Source organism: Chiloscyllium plagiosum, chromosome 3 (assembly GCF_004010195.1).
Source record: "Chiloscyllium plagiosum isolate BGI_BamShark_2017 chromosome 3, ASM401019v2, whole genome shotgun sequence".
Classification (NCBI taxonomy): Eukaryota; Metazoa; Chordata; class Chondrichthyes; order Orectolobiformes; family Hemiscylliidae; genus Chiloscyllium; species Chiloscyllium plagiosum.
The window spans coordinates 94,144,120-94,159,581 of NC_057712.1; the positions used below are offsets into that span (position 1 = coordinate 94,144,120).

Here is a 15,462-nt window from a genome sequence, read left to right on the forward strand (position 1 = left end):
TACTCAGAATTATTTGGCAATCACAGAATTATATCTAATGTTGCATATTATGTTGTGCGTTTTGCAAGCACCAAGCTGGGTTTCTATAGCAGTTGTGAACAGCTGAAGAAATATGCTGTGTGATAGGCTTGACAGTCAAACATTATTCATTGTGTGTTTTACAGCAGAACTTAATAACAATAGGGGAAATAAGACAAAAAACACTAATTCAACACCAGTGCATGATGTGCAGATAACACTTAAAGAGGGAATGGTTTTAGCTAACACCTCATAAGTCCTTAAGATTTATTTAAAATATTGAGTCAGATACCTCTGAATGAAATAACTATGATTTGTCAATAAGGTTGCATCCGTATTGTAGGGAGACATTAATTTTCAGCCTTTTAATTCTTCAGTGTATTTGCTAACATGATGCCCTCCTTTAAAATCTGTGCTCATTAAGGTGATGGATGTCAGTGCCGGTACGCTAAAATGAAAAAAAATTAAATTGCAGGTCATGGTGGGCTTATGCCCGAAACGTCGATTCTCCTGCTCCTTGGATGCTGCCTGACCTGCTGCGCTTTTCCAGCAACACATTTTCAGCTCCGATCTCCAGCATCTGCAGTCCTCACTTTCACCATGGTGTAAGTATCAAAGGTTCTCCCTAGTTTACCATACTGTGCACTAAACACAGTTTGATATTTCCAAATGTCATACCTGTCTTTGTTCACTATGAGTGTTCATTTACACTGGATCTATGGGTAAGCTTGTGCTATGGACTCTGATTCAATTTTGAACCAAGTTTTCATTAAGATAAAGGCTACATCTGCATTATCAATTCCCTCCAAAAAATCTTCTTTTCACCGAATTGTTAAGGTGCAAAAGGAAGCCATTCAGTCCATCCTGTCTGTAATGGCTGTCTGACTTTATTTTCATTGTCCTGTCTTTTCCCCAAAACACTACACATTGTCTCTGTTTGAATAATCATCTAATGCCCCCTTGAACCCCTCGAACCTGTATTCACCATACCTCAGGCATTGCACGTCAGACCCTTACTGGTTGCTGTGTGAGAAAAGACTTTCTCATATCATATTTGCAAATTACTTTAAATCTGTGCCCCCTTGTCCTCAATCCTGTTACAAGATGGAACAGTTTCTCCCTATCTACTTTGTCCAGGCCCCTCATGATTTTGAGAATATCTGTCAGATCTCCTCTTAGGGAAATCTCTTCTTCAAGGAAAACATTCCCAACCTGTCTATTTGTCTTCATAACTGAGGTTTCTTACCTCTGCAACCAATCTTATAAGGGTCTTCTGCACATCCTACTGAATGCCCAGAACATTGCATAATATTCTAACGGAATTTAACTTACCAGTGTTTTAGATATGTTCAGCATAGCCTCCTTCCTCTTATACTCTAAGTCACTGTTAATAAAACCTAAGATATTGTATGCTTTATTTAATTGCTGTCTCCACCTGTCCTATCACCTTGAAAAGTTTATGCATATAAACTGCATGTACAGAGTTGAAAAGGGTATGGTATCTCCATAATCTTTCCACCACGTTGTATCACCTTCTAATTCTTTGCTTTTAACTCCCTTTGCCATCTGTCATAGTACCATTCACAATTTCAAATGCTTCCAATTATCTGCAATCTTTGAAATTGATCCCTGTAAACCAAGGTCAGGTAAAACAATGTTATCAGCACCTACCTCTGTGGGACTCCACTACAAACATTCCGCCAGCCTGAAAAATACCTGTTAACAATTATATTCTGTTTCCTACCACACAGCTAATTTAGTATCATCATTGCTCCTGTCTCTTTTATTCCATCAGCTCTAATCTTTCTTACAAATCTCATTGGTATGGTTGTTTCAAATGCCTTTTGGAAAGCCATGCACAATACATCAATAACATTACCCTCATGAACCCTTTGTATTACATCCTCAAAAAGCTCCTGCAAATTGGTTAAACATCATCTCGGAACTCTTGTTCCTCTCTGCTCCTGACATTACTATTATCTCAGTCCACATTTGGATAATTAATACACCCTATTATAATAAGCCTATAAGATTTGCATTGCTTTATAAATTTCTTGTAGATCCGACTACATCCTTCCCTCTAGTTGGTAGCTTACAGATCTGGTGTTACACTCTAATATTCTGTTCAGGTTATTGTGCAAATTAGTATAAGGACTGCCGAACAGCACTAGTAAAACATCCCATAAGATACTTGTTGCGTTATATCTCATGGTAGATATGTGATATATGTTTAAAAGACAAGCTCATCATGAAGTCATCATCTTATCATGGTACGTGACCTAATGGCCTAAAGCTCCCAGTCACCATCTTACTGAGCTCTGTTCTCTTGCAGCAGGACATGCTGAGGGAAATGTGCTACAGTACATCCAAATTGTTTAGCTTGAGTCCAGACATGTGATTGTATTGTGCATATGTAGATACCATATGCTGCAACAAAAGTTCAATGAACTTTTCGATACTATGTGACTCTCATCCTTATGTTATGAGAGCTAATATAAGTATCACAGTGTAATAGTGGCATATCATCAATATAACATAACACTTCATGTCATAATTGTTAACTTAATTTTTTTAGTCACTAAATATGTGAAAGGGAGGATAGATCTGAATATTAGGCATGACTTGATTTCTTGGGATTACTGTTGAGGTGTGTGGTGCATTGAGCAGAGCTCAGAGGGGTGTTGGATAGGAGATGGAATCTGAAGATGCATTCACTGAACTTGACCCTCAAGCAAGGTTAAATGCGAGTTTGGTTTGGTCTCCTAAAGCCGGAATGAAACACCATTAAAAGAACAGACTGGGTTTAAGAAGAGCAGGCTATGTTACCATGTGCTTGCCTCACACAAACGTGGGCCCCTGCATGAGCATGCAGCCAATCAAATGCATGGCCAGCACTGGGCCATGAGCCCAAATCGTGGAGATAAGGTAGGTCACATGGGTTTTGCCTACATCACTTTACTCCAGCATATGGATATCACACATGTCTGCAAGCAGATCTTATCTAATTTCTACCTCCAGTGGTTAAAATTATCCAATTTTTTAGCCCATGATTTGACAATATTGAGGCCTTTCTCACTGATTATGGACAACGTTGCTCAATACACCATGCCATCAGAGTCTTGAGAATGCATGAAGAAAATGTTTCTGGGTAATTCTGTCAAAGGTGTCAGTAGGACAGAGCATTCACTCAGTCAGTACACATGATGATCACAAATTGAGTACATCAAGCGCTCAGATCCATTTGAAAAACAAAATGTAAGACGATGTATTCACATAATCACAGGATTTGTTGATAACATCAACAAGTATTCTGCTTACAACAAACACTGGAACTACTTAATATGTGGTGTACACAGGAAGACAGGAGATCTATCAACAAGTGTGCATGTTTCCTTGACAACATGCAAGCTTAAGGAGCCATATTTTTGGCTGTCAGACGTACTGCAATGACCTATGCCACTTTTGTATTAAAGTGATACCTTCAGAGTCAACTTCAAGCCTAACTGCATCCATTGGATCATGGCAGAGCTAACGCCAAGTTGATGCATAGACAGTTCTTAACAGTTAGTTACTTCTCCACCACTGAAGACAAACATAAATGCCAACTAGTGGCAATACAATGGTAAGATATTTGAGGCTAATTTGCCTCAATGTTGTCCCATTATTGTAGTGGAAGCAACTGCTCACCCATTTTGCAAATTTAGACATGTTTGCTACTTAAAATATTCATGTGGCTTTCTAATATCTGACTTGTGCAATTTTTAAAATCTTTCTTGAAAGTTTTATTTGCCAATGTTTTGTCCAGGATATTAAATGATTTAATAGAAGTCCATGACGTGCATTTATAGAGTGCTTTTCATGTTAGTTAAAGCTGAAAGGACTTACTAAAGAACATAGTTTAAGAGCAGAAGAAACATAGATAGAAGATTATATGGTCCATCAAGCTTGTTCCTCCGTTCAAAACGATTATAGCTGATTTTGGACTTCAGTTCCATTTTCCTATATAACCCTTGATTTTCTGAGAGACCAAATATCATCTAGCTAAACAGAGAAAAAAAAATTGAATCAAAGAAAAGGGTATTTGGTCAAAGGTAGTTTTTAAAAGGATTAGAGGGAGGCAGAGGGGATTTGTGAGTATGGGGTTTGGCAAATTGAAGTAAAGCTATCAACTCTAAAATGATGTGAGGGAGAGGGTGCAAATTCCCAAAATCAGGGAAGTGGTGATATTGGGCAGTCAATGGGAGCGGAAGGATGCAGGAGAGGGACTTAGGACGTAGCAGGAACGGCCAGAGGAAATTATGGAGGTTGAGGTGGGTAAGGCCATGAAGAAATTTAAACAGAAAGCTTTGAAATGATGAAAGATTAATAACAAAACGTGAGGGGGAAGAGGATTTGTTTCACAGCTGTCAAGATTCTAAATACTCAGTTTTAACTTTCTCAGGAATAGTGTCCATATGATTCGATACATCATTGCTGCTGAGCAGATATGGGAGGAATTTTGAAAAATTTGTTTTGTAATCTAACTTCATGGTTGCTGGGTCAGTTTATAGAGGTCTTTAAAAATATGATCAGGTTATAGAATTTGATCAGGTATATATAAAGAAAATGATACCACTTAAGGGAAAGAGCAATATCAAGGCTCTTATTTATAAGATAATCAGCAATAAATTCAACAAAGTATTCATGAGAAATATCTTTACTCAAAGTGTGTAAGAATACACAAGCTCAATAAGTACTTGAGACAAAGTGTTGTAGATATATGTGATTCTGGAGATGAGGTGGTGATGGCATCATGGTATTATCACTGGGCGAGTAAACCAGAGACCCATGTAAAATACCAACATGGCAAATGATTGCAACTTAATAAAAATCTGAAATTGGAAGTCCAGTGTTGACCACAAAGCCATGATTGATTGTCAGGGAGGGTAAGAGAACCCATCTGATTTACTAATGTCCTTCAGGAAAGGAAATCTCTCATTCTTACCTGGTCTAGCATACAATGTGACTCCAGACCCACCGAAATGTGGCTGACTTTTAGCTGACAGCTACAACCTTGACCCAATTCCAGAGGTGAGGGTGACTGGCTTTGATGTCCATGGGGAAAAAAGAATGAGAAGAAGTTGGAAAGGCAGGTTGTCAGAGGGATACAAACAGTTTACAGAGAGACAATGATAGGTTACATAAATGGGCAGGAAGTTGTCAAATGGAGTATAATGTAAGAAAATGCGAATTTGCTAATTTTGGGAGAGAGAACAAAGGAACAGAATGTTATTTAAATAGAAAACCATTGCAGAAAGCTACAACACAAAGGGGCTTAGGGGATGAAACACAAAAAGCTAGCACAAGGGTAGTCAGGAAGGCTAATGGAATGAATGGAATGTTGGCCCTTATTTCAAAGTAGTTGGAGTATAAGAGTAGGGCAGTCTTACTGCAACCATACAAGGAGCTGGTGAAACCACATCTGGAGTATGTGAGCAGTTTTCGTTCCCTTATTCAAGGAAAGCACAACAGGTCAGACAGCATCTGAGGAGCAGGAAAATCGACATTTCGGGCAAAGGCTCTTCATCAGGAATGAGGCTGGGAGCCTCGGGGGTGGAGAGCTTTTGCCCAAAACATCGATTTTCCTGCTCCTTGGATGCTGCCTGACCTGCTGTGCTTTTCCAGCACCACTCTAATCTTGACTCTAACCTCCAGCATCTGCAGTACCCACCAACTTCTGCATAGTTTCATTGCAGCCAGTTCAGAGAAGGTTCGTGAGGATGATCCTTGATATAGAGGGATTGTCTTGTGAGAGAGGTTAAACAAGTCGGGACTCTACTCACTGGAGTTCAGGAGAATGAAAAGTGATCTCATTGAAACATCAAGGATTCTTAAGGGGCTTGACAGGGTAAATGCTGAGAGTTGTTTCCCATCATGGGAGAGTCCAGAACCAGAAGGCATAGTCTTAGAATAAAGGGGTGCCAATTTATGACTGAAATGAGGAGGAATTACTTCTCTAAAGGGTTGAGAGTCTTTGGAACTCTTAGCTACAGATGCCAGGGAGGATAGAATCCTTGTGTATATTTAAGGTTGAGAGGATAGTTTCTTAATCAGTTAGGGAATCAAGGTTATGGATAAAATACAGAAAAATAGATATGTGGAATTTTGGATCTGCCATGATTCTATTGAAAATGGAGCAGGTTTGAGTGACCAAATGGTCAACTCCTACTCTTATTTCTTATGCTCCTATGATCTAAGGCTTTATTTTACTGAGTGTGGCACAAAGTAACCCTAGCAAAACTGGAGTCAATGAGAACTGAGGGAAAGCTCTTTGTGGGTTGGAGTTTTACTGGCACATGGGAAATGGTTCTTTTGTTGTCAATCATCTCAGCTCCAGGACATCACTGCAGGAGTTCCTCAGGGTAGTGTCCTAGGCCCAACAATCTTAAGCTCAGAAGTGGCGAAGTTCAGTAATGTCTGCACAATGTTCAGTACAGTTCATGACTTCAATTAGAAATATAGGACAGAACTGAAGCAGACTGTGGCTACATACAGCAAGACTTGGATCATACCCAGGCTTGGATTGAAAAGTGGCAAGTAACATTTGCAATACACAAATTCCAGGCAGTGACCAGCACCAAACAGACAGAATCTTACTATTGCTTGTTGACATTCAACCATGTTACCGTTACTGAATTCCCCACTATCAACATCTTGGGTTGTCATTGACCAGATACTGAACTGGACCAACCATATAAATATTGTGACTACAAGATCAGTTCAGAGGCTGGGAATTCAGCAGTGAGCAACTCACCTCCTGACTCCCAAAGCCTCTTCACCATCTACAAAGCATAGATCAGGAGTGTCATAGAATATTTTGACTTGCATAGATGAGCGCAACTCCAGCAACACTCAAGGAGCTTGACATCGTCCAGGACAAAATAAACCACATCCACAAATATCCATCCTTCCATCACTGATGCACAGTGCATTACAAGATGCACTGCAAAAATTCACCAAAACTCCTTCGACAGCACCTTTCAACTCCATGACCATTTCCATCTAGAAGGACACTCACCATCCTGACTTGAAAATATATTCCAGTTCCTTCTGTGTCACTGGGTCAAAATACTGAAACTCCTTCCGTGACAGCCTATGGGTCAGCACATGGATTACAGCAGTTCAAAAAGGCAGCTCACCGCCACCTTCGCAAGGGCAGCCAGAAACAGGCAATATGGCTTTTGCCCGAAATGTCGATTTTACTGCTCCTCGGATGCTGCCTGAACTGCTGTGCTCTTCCAGCACCACTAATCCAGAATCTGGTTTCCAGCATCTGCAGTCATTGTTTTTACCTAATAAATACTGCCCAGCCAGCGATGCCCACATTGCATGAGTGAATAAAAATTAAACATATATATGTACATATTTGTACATGCATACATATAAAAGAGGGACTCCAGGTAAGCTTGTGATCAAGAATAGGACATAAAATTATATTGATAGGATTAAATGACAAGAGATGGGAGGAGGCTAATTTGGAGTGTAAATGGAACAGAGTAATTGGGCTGAATGATCTGTTTTGGCTCTGTATACTATAGCTGTGTATTGCTTGGAAAATTCTATATACTCTTTAGTCACTAGTCAGGAAACAGCACAGAGCCAGCAATGTTAGTCATGTCCATCAGGGCTGCATCACACACCACAGACTCTGATCTCGAACCTGCCATATAGTAACACATCTAACTGAGTACAAATTGTAATCTTTTCAAATCCTTCCAGCCGTCTTGTATTACTTACTTTTCCCTTAATTGTCTTGCACTGAAGCACGTTTGTCATTATCTCAAATGTTTCACATTCAGTGAGGGCGGTTGATGCTTAGGAAACAATGGTCGGTTATGCCTAATGCCTTTAATAGCTCTGATCAGTCCCACTGAACTAAAGGCTCTTTTGAAATGGGATTGTTTGGAAAACCTACTTCCTTTTGCCCTGCCAAGAGTGGAATTCCAAAGTGCTGTTTGTTGTTGGAAGACAAAGTAGGGCCGTCCAGCTGAGGGATCTCTTGCCGGTCCTTCTCGTGCTACAGGAACAATGTCACAGCTGTGTCTCACAATAAACACTCATTGTCCCTGATCCTATCAGCTTTTCTGGGTGGGTAGGATCTCGAGGCATCTCCTGGAGGCAAGTGGGTGGTGCAGGGCAACTGGCCAAGAACGTGACACAGTGCTGCAGTGTCTGTGGCTTTCCTTTCACAATGAACTTTTTGAATTCCCACAACGAGATAGTTGTATAATGCTGGCCATTTGTGTACATTTGCCTTAAATGCCTGTTACTTTCTTTACTTCACAGTTGAGTTTGTTTATAATTTTTTTTGAACATCTCAATGGCTCTTTTCTTTGCTAACTTCCTCAAGCATGCATTTGTAAAACGATGACTTACTAATATCTCTAACTAAACCAAACAGCTCTAGCAGCTATCTTGTTTTCGACTTATTTTGTTTTATGTATGTATGAATACACATATGAACGTCTGAATTAGGAACAGGAGTAAGCCATTTGTGCCTGCTCCAACAACCAAGAGGGTCGTGACTGATCTGATTGTGGCCTCAGTTTCATTCTCCTGTTCATTCCTATTGATACTTTTTGACCATTTTGTTAGAATTAGAACTGGAAATAGAATTAGGTTTTATTGTCATATGTAATCAAGCACAGGGATACAGTGAAAAGTGTACAAAGTCACCATACCTTTACAAAGGTGCCTCAGTCCAAAATCTTCGGTACACATTAGAAAAATAAAGAAATAAAGATAAAAGTTCAGCATTATAGTCCTTCTAAAGCAGAGAAAGGGAGAGAAAAAAAAGCAGACGCAGCAGACAAGGACACATTGGGCTTCAACTCAGGTCCATACTGGGGCTTTACCTTGAAGCCAGGAGTCCATACTGGGTCTTTACCTCGAGGCTGGGAGTCCGTGCTGGGGCTTTACCTCATGGATGGGAGTCCATGCTGGGGCTTTATCTCAAGGATGGGAGTCCATGTTAGGGCTTTACCTCCTGGATGGGAGTCTGTGCTGGGCTTTACCTCATGGATAGGAATCCATGCTGGGGATTTACCTCAAGACTGTGTGTCCGTGCTGGGGCTTTACCTCATGGATGGGAGTCTGTGCTGGGGCTTTACCTCATGGATGGGAGTCTGTGCTGGGGCTATACTTGATGGATGGGAGTCCATGTTGGATCTTTACCTTGTGGATGGGAGTCTTTGCTGGGGCTTTACCTCATGGATGGGAGTCTGTGCTGGGGCTTTACCTCATGGATGGGAGTCTGTGCTGGGGCTATACTTGATGGATGGGAGTCCGTGTTGGGTCTTTACCTTGTGGATGGGAGTCTTTGCTGGGGCTTTACCTCAAGAATGGGAGTCCGTGCTTGGGCTTTACCTCATGGATGGGAGTCCGTGTCGGGTCTTTACCTTGTGGATGGGAGTCTGTGCTGGGGCTTTACCTCATGGATGGGAGTTCGTGCTGGGTCTTTACATCGAGGCTGGGAGTCCATGCTGGGGCTTTACCTCATGGATGGAAGTCTGTGGTGGTGCTTTACCTCAAGACTGTGAGTCCGTGCTGGGGCTTTACCTCATGGATGGGAGTCCGTGCTGGGGCTTTACCTCATGGATGGGAGTCCGTGCTGGGGCTTTACCTCATGGATGAGATTCGTGTTGGGCTTTACCTCATGGATGGGAGTCTGTGCTGGGGCTTTACCTCATGGATGGAAGTCCATGCTGGGGCTTTACCTGATGGATGGGAGTCCATGTTAGGGCTTTACCTCATGGATGGGAGTCCATGCTGGGGCTTTACCTCATGGATGGGAGTCCGTGCTGGGGCTTTACCTCATGGATGAGAGTTCATGTTGGGCTTTACCTCATGGATGGGAGTCCATGCTGGGGATTTACCTCGAGGCTGGGAGTCCATGCTGGGCTTTACCTCAAGGATGGGAGTCTGTGCTGGGCTTTACCTCGAGGCTGGGAGTCCGTGTTGGGGTTTAGACTGATTTGGACCAAGTACTGGCAAATGAGACTAGATTAGTTTGGGATATCTGGTCGGCATGGACAATTTAGACCAAAGGGTCTGTACATCTCTATGATGGGAGTGCGTGTTGGGGCTTTACTTTAAGGCTGGGAGTCCATGCTAGGCTTTACCACAAGGCTGGAAGTCCATCATGGGCTTTACCTCGAGGATGGGAGTCAGTACTGGGGCTTTATCTTGAAGATGACAGTCACTTGAGTCCGTACAGGGTCTCACTTCTAGACCTCAGCTGGGCTTCATCCATGTATGAGGGGATAAATAGAAAGGAAAATAAAGCATGAAAAGAGAGACAAAGAAAGAATCACACAGAGCGGAGAAGCTCCAAATCAGGATCCCTACTCCAGCGCCATCTTGGATATCTGTGGTCTCCTTCCTATCGAAAGGATGTTGTGAAACTTGAAAGAGTTTAGAAAAGATTTACAGGGATGTTGCCAGGGTTTGAGGATTTGAGCTATAGGGAGAGGTTGAATAGGCTGGGGCTGTTTTCCTTGAGGCGTCGAAGGCTGAGGGGTGACCTCATAATGGTTTATAAAATCATGAGGGCCATGGATAGGATAAATAGACAAAGTCTTTTCCCCGGAGTGGGGGAGTCCAGAACTAGAGGGCATAGGTCTTGGGTGAGAGAGAAACGATATAAATGGGACCTAGGCAACAGCTTTATGACACTGAGGGTGGTGCGTGTATAAAATAAGCTGCTAGAGGAAGTGGTGGAGGCTAGTACAATTGCATTATCTAAAAGGGATCTGGATGGGTATTTGTAAAGGAAGGGTTTAGAGAGATTTGGACCAAGTACTGGCAAATGAGACTAGATTAGGTTGGGATATTTGGTCAGCATGGACGATTTAGACCAAAAGGTCTGTACATCTCTATGACTCTATCTGCTTCTGTCTTTAAAATATTCACTAACTCTACCTCCACTGCTCTGATGAAGAGAGCTGCATGGTTTTATAAACGTCTGAGAGAAACCAAAAAATTCTCCACAATTGTGGGTCTATCAGGTGGAAATATTCTTTCAGCTTTCTTCTGTCAGACCCCCTCAGAATTTTTTATGGTTCAATAAGATCACCCTTTATTCTTCTGATATAGATACTACCTGAACCATATTTTCTCATAACACCTCATCCCCAGAATCAATTGAGTGAAACGTCTTTGAACTGCTTGAAATCCAATTTATACCCTTTAAATATGGAAATCCCAACTGTAGAGATTCTCTAGATGTGGTGTCAACAATGCCCTGTACTTTTTTATTCCATTCCACCTGCAAGAAATGATAATATTCCATTTATCTTCCTAATCATTTGCTGTGCTTGCATTTTAAATTTTAGTGATTTATTTACAAATCAGTTTGATCCCTCCATATTGTAGACATTTGTGCCTTGTCTCAATTTAAATAAAATTCTGACAAAATGGATACATTCATACTCCTTCACGTTATATGCTATCTATTGCAACATTGCCCATTGACTTGCTTATATTTCTTTGGAGACTCAAGCCCTCTTCAAAACTTACCTTCCTAAATATCTTTGTTTCATCTGTAAATTTAGCACCATACATTTGAGCCTTTTGTCCAAGTTATTGATATAGATTGTAAATAACTAAGGTCCCAGCATTAATGCATGTATCACTCCATTTGTTACATCTTGCTAATCTGAAAAAGACCCATTTATGCCTAGTCTCTGTATTCTGTCAGCTAACCAATCTTCTATCCATGTTGATATAATTGCCGGGTGGCATTGTGGCTCAGTAGTTAGCACTGCTTCCTCTCAGCACCAGGGACCCAGGGTTGATTCCAGCCTCGGGCAACTGTCTGTGTGGAGTCTGCATGTTCTTCCAGTGCCTGTGTGGGTTTCCTCCTGGTACACCGATTTCCTCTCACAATCCAAAGGTGTACAGGCTAGGTGAATTGGCCACGACAATTTGCCCATAGTGTTCAAGGATGTGTAGGCTAGGTGCATTAGTCAGGGGTAAATTTAGGATAATAAGGTAGGACAAATGGGTCTGGGTAGGTTAATCTTCAGAGAGATTGTATGGACTTGTTGGGCCAAAGGGCCTGTTTCCACACTGTAGGGATTCTATAACATGAGATCTCATTTTGTGCAACAGCTCTGACGTGGCACCTGATCAGATAGCTAACAGCACCACTTCCACAGATTCCCCTTTAGCTGTGCCATTTTTAATTACTTAAAGAACTAATAAATTAGATAATTTCCCTTTCACAAAGCCATACTGACTCTGCCTGATTGCATTGAGATTTCCAATGTGACTGGCTATAACCTATTTAATAGATTTCAGCATTTTCTCTGTCAGTGGGTTACATACATTATTTTCCAATTTGATGGGATTTTTTTCACAATCCAGGGAAATTTGGAAAATTCAAACTAATGCATCTACTCTTTGAGCAGGCACTTCTTTGAAGGCCCGAGAATGAGGTTTATTGGGATCGTGGACTTGTCACCTCTTAGTCCTAGTGATTGTAATTGTTTTAAGTTCCACTCTTTATTTCAACATACGATTCATAATTATTCCTGGGATGTTATTTGTGTCTCTGTAGTGAAGACAGATACAAAATATCTCTTGAATTAATTTCTTTATTTCCCAACAGTAATTTTGCAGACTCGCTACAGAGGTCCAACATTCGCTTTATTTATTCTTTACTTTTTAACACCTATAGGAACTTTGACATCATTCTTGACATTAAATACTGGGGTTAGACTTGAACTCAGAATTTATCGCTGAGAGGCAGGGACACTACCTATGGGGCCACAATTATAGTGTACACTGGCAAAATTTCTCCCTGCTCCCCCACCTATGGATGAAGCCTTCTTCTGATCTAAATGCAACAATGAAAAACTTATAAACTTGTAACAGAACTGATAATGTAAATATAAATGCAGAGTAAAAAAATTCAAGTTAGTGGAAATGAAAATTGAGTTGAATGTAACCAACCATCATCACCTTCACTGCTACAGTAAGTGGAATGTTGCTCCAGAACTGTAAGTATTGTGGTACAATGCAACTTGCAAATTATGATCATGTAACTGATGTTGTGACTATGAAATCAATATAGAACATTAAAAGAAGACCTCAAGCAAGAAGAAACAGAGATAGAGAGGGAGATTTTAGGCACTATGCTGAAGAGCTGTATTTACTAATTTATAACTTACAGATGCAAATAATAGTTTGCAATATATCAGGAGTGCAACCATTTTATTCAAATATAAGGAGCTAACAGTCTCATCCAGTGATTGTGTGGACAACTACAGCTCAGTGATAATAAGAAGAACTGAACTATACTAGTAGCAGTATTAGCCAGATGCATAGAATAAAGCAAATGTGTTTAGCCATTCTCAACTAATTGTAGAAACATTGAAATAATGAGCAGAAATTCAGCTCTTCATGCCTGCTGTACCATTCAATGTGATCATGGCTGATCCTTTATTTCACTGTCATACTCCTGCTTTCACTCATATGCCTTGACACCTTCAGCATCTAGGCATCTATCTATTTCTTTGTTAAATACGTTCAGTGACATTTTCCTTCTTTTTTTTGTTATTTTCCTCCTGGTTCTGAGATTGATGCTACCTTAAAATTAACTGTATCCTTTCAAAATTACAATTTACTAAACATGCGATAGGCGAACATTAATCCTCCCCAGATTAGTAAAAGAGGAGCTGACCAGTTGGGGATTAAGGTTTAAAAGATCAGAAACTCTACCCTAACCATGAATACCCAGAAATTAAAAATAATCTGATTAAACCTCCCAGGTGGATCTCAATTCATGCAACTTTTTATATGAAGATTTCTATTAATGTCAGAAATGAGCCAGTTGTTTTAACTGAATGTTCCACAGTCATAAACAAAAATTCATGTAAAATCAAGCATCACTTTGTCTTCTTTTTTTCCAAACCTCCAGCAAAAATAAAGGACAAGAACAGGTTCTCCATTTCACTCAAGGGGGTGATGAGCTCCTTCTAGAGGGAGAGCTAACGCAGGTCAATAGAAGGATCAGAATATTTTGGCTTCAGAGAAATGAATCTGTAAAACTGTTCCCTTCCATGTTACTGGATGGCTTCCAATGATTCCTACTGGAGTCAGGAGAAGCAAACTCCACTAAATCACGATCTCACGTCTGCCCTCTCTCTGGGTTACTGGTTAGGCTGCTGAAGGGGATGACTATATATGGCACAATCTCTACTCATTTTGTCACAATTTTCTAATTAAATTAACTTGGGCCCAATCTGTACATTCAAGGCATCTAGAAGACCCCATCTTTAAATGAAATAGCTGATATACTTCAAGGGAACAATGAGTCATAGTATAGAGTCATATAGCAAGGAAACAGACCCTTCGGTCCAACCAGTCCATGCCAACCATAATCCCAAACTAAACAAGTCCCACCTGCCCATGCTTGGCCCGTATCCTCTCTAAATATTTCATATTCATCTACTAAACTTTAATTCTGGGAGATGGAACTTGAAATTTGTTCTTCATTCTTGTTTTTAGTTACTTAAATGGTACACAAAATAGAAATTCTCAATTCTGGATCTGTTGTGGTCTACGTAAAGTTTTATTCCATAATAGCTGTACGATGTGACTATTAGGATGGTAGAGTCATAGAGTCATAGAGATGCACAGCACGGAAAGAGACCCTTCAGTCCAACCCGTCCATGCTGACCAGATATCCCAACTCAATCTAGTCCCACCTGCTAGCACCCGCCCCACATCCCTCCAAACCCTTCCTATTCATATACCCATCCAAATGCCTCTTAAATGTTGCAATTGTACCAGCCTCCACCACATCCTTTGGCAGCTCATTCCATACACGTACCTCTGCATGAAAAAGCTGTCCCTTAGGTCTCTTTTATATCTTTCCTCTCTCACCCTAAACCTATGTCCTCTAGTTCTGGACTCCCTGATACCAGGGAAAAGACTTTGTCTATTTATCCTATCCATGCCCCTCATAATTTGTAAACATCTATAAGGTCACCCCTCGGCCTCTGACGCTCCAGGGAAAACAGCCCCAGCCTGTTCAGCCTCTCCCTGTAGCTCAGATCCTCCAACCCTGGCAACATCCTTGTAAATCTTTTCTGAACCCCTTCAAGTTTCACAATATCTTTCCGATAGGAAGGAGACCAGAATTGCATGCAATATTCCAACTGTGGCCTAACCAATGTCCTGTACAGCCGCACCATGGCATCCCAACTGCTGTACTCAATACTCTGACCAATAAAGGAAAGCATACCAAACGCCTTCTTTACTATCCTACCTACCCGTGACTCCACTTTCAAGGAGCTATGAACCTGCACTCCAAGGTCTCTTTGTTCAGCAACACTCCCTCGGACCTTACCATTAAGTGTATACGTCCTGCTAAGATTTGCTTTCCCAAAATGCAGCACC

The 15,462-nt window shown here is 41.0% G+C and overlaps 1 long non-coding RNA gene across 1 annotated transcript in view; it reads left to right on the forward strand.

The window, feature by feature from the left end:
- The first annotated feature begins 583 nt into the window (after positions 1-583).
- The window catches only part of LOC122547674, a 25,306-nt gene continuing 10,427 nt past the window's right edge, over positions 584-15,462 (forward strand). Inside the window, exon 1 of the long non-coding RNA XR_006311058.1 lies at positions 584-623. This is a non-coding gene — a long non-coding RNA (uncharacterized LOC122547674). The remainder of the gene's footprint in view (positions 624-15,462) is intronic.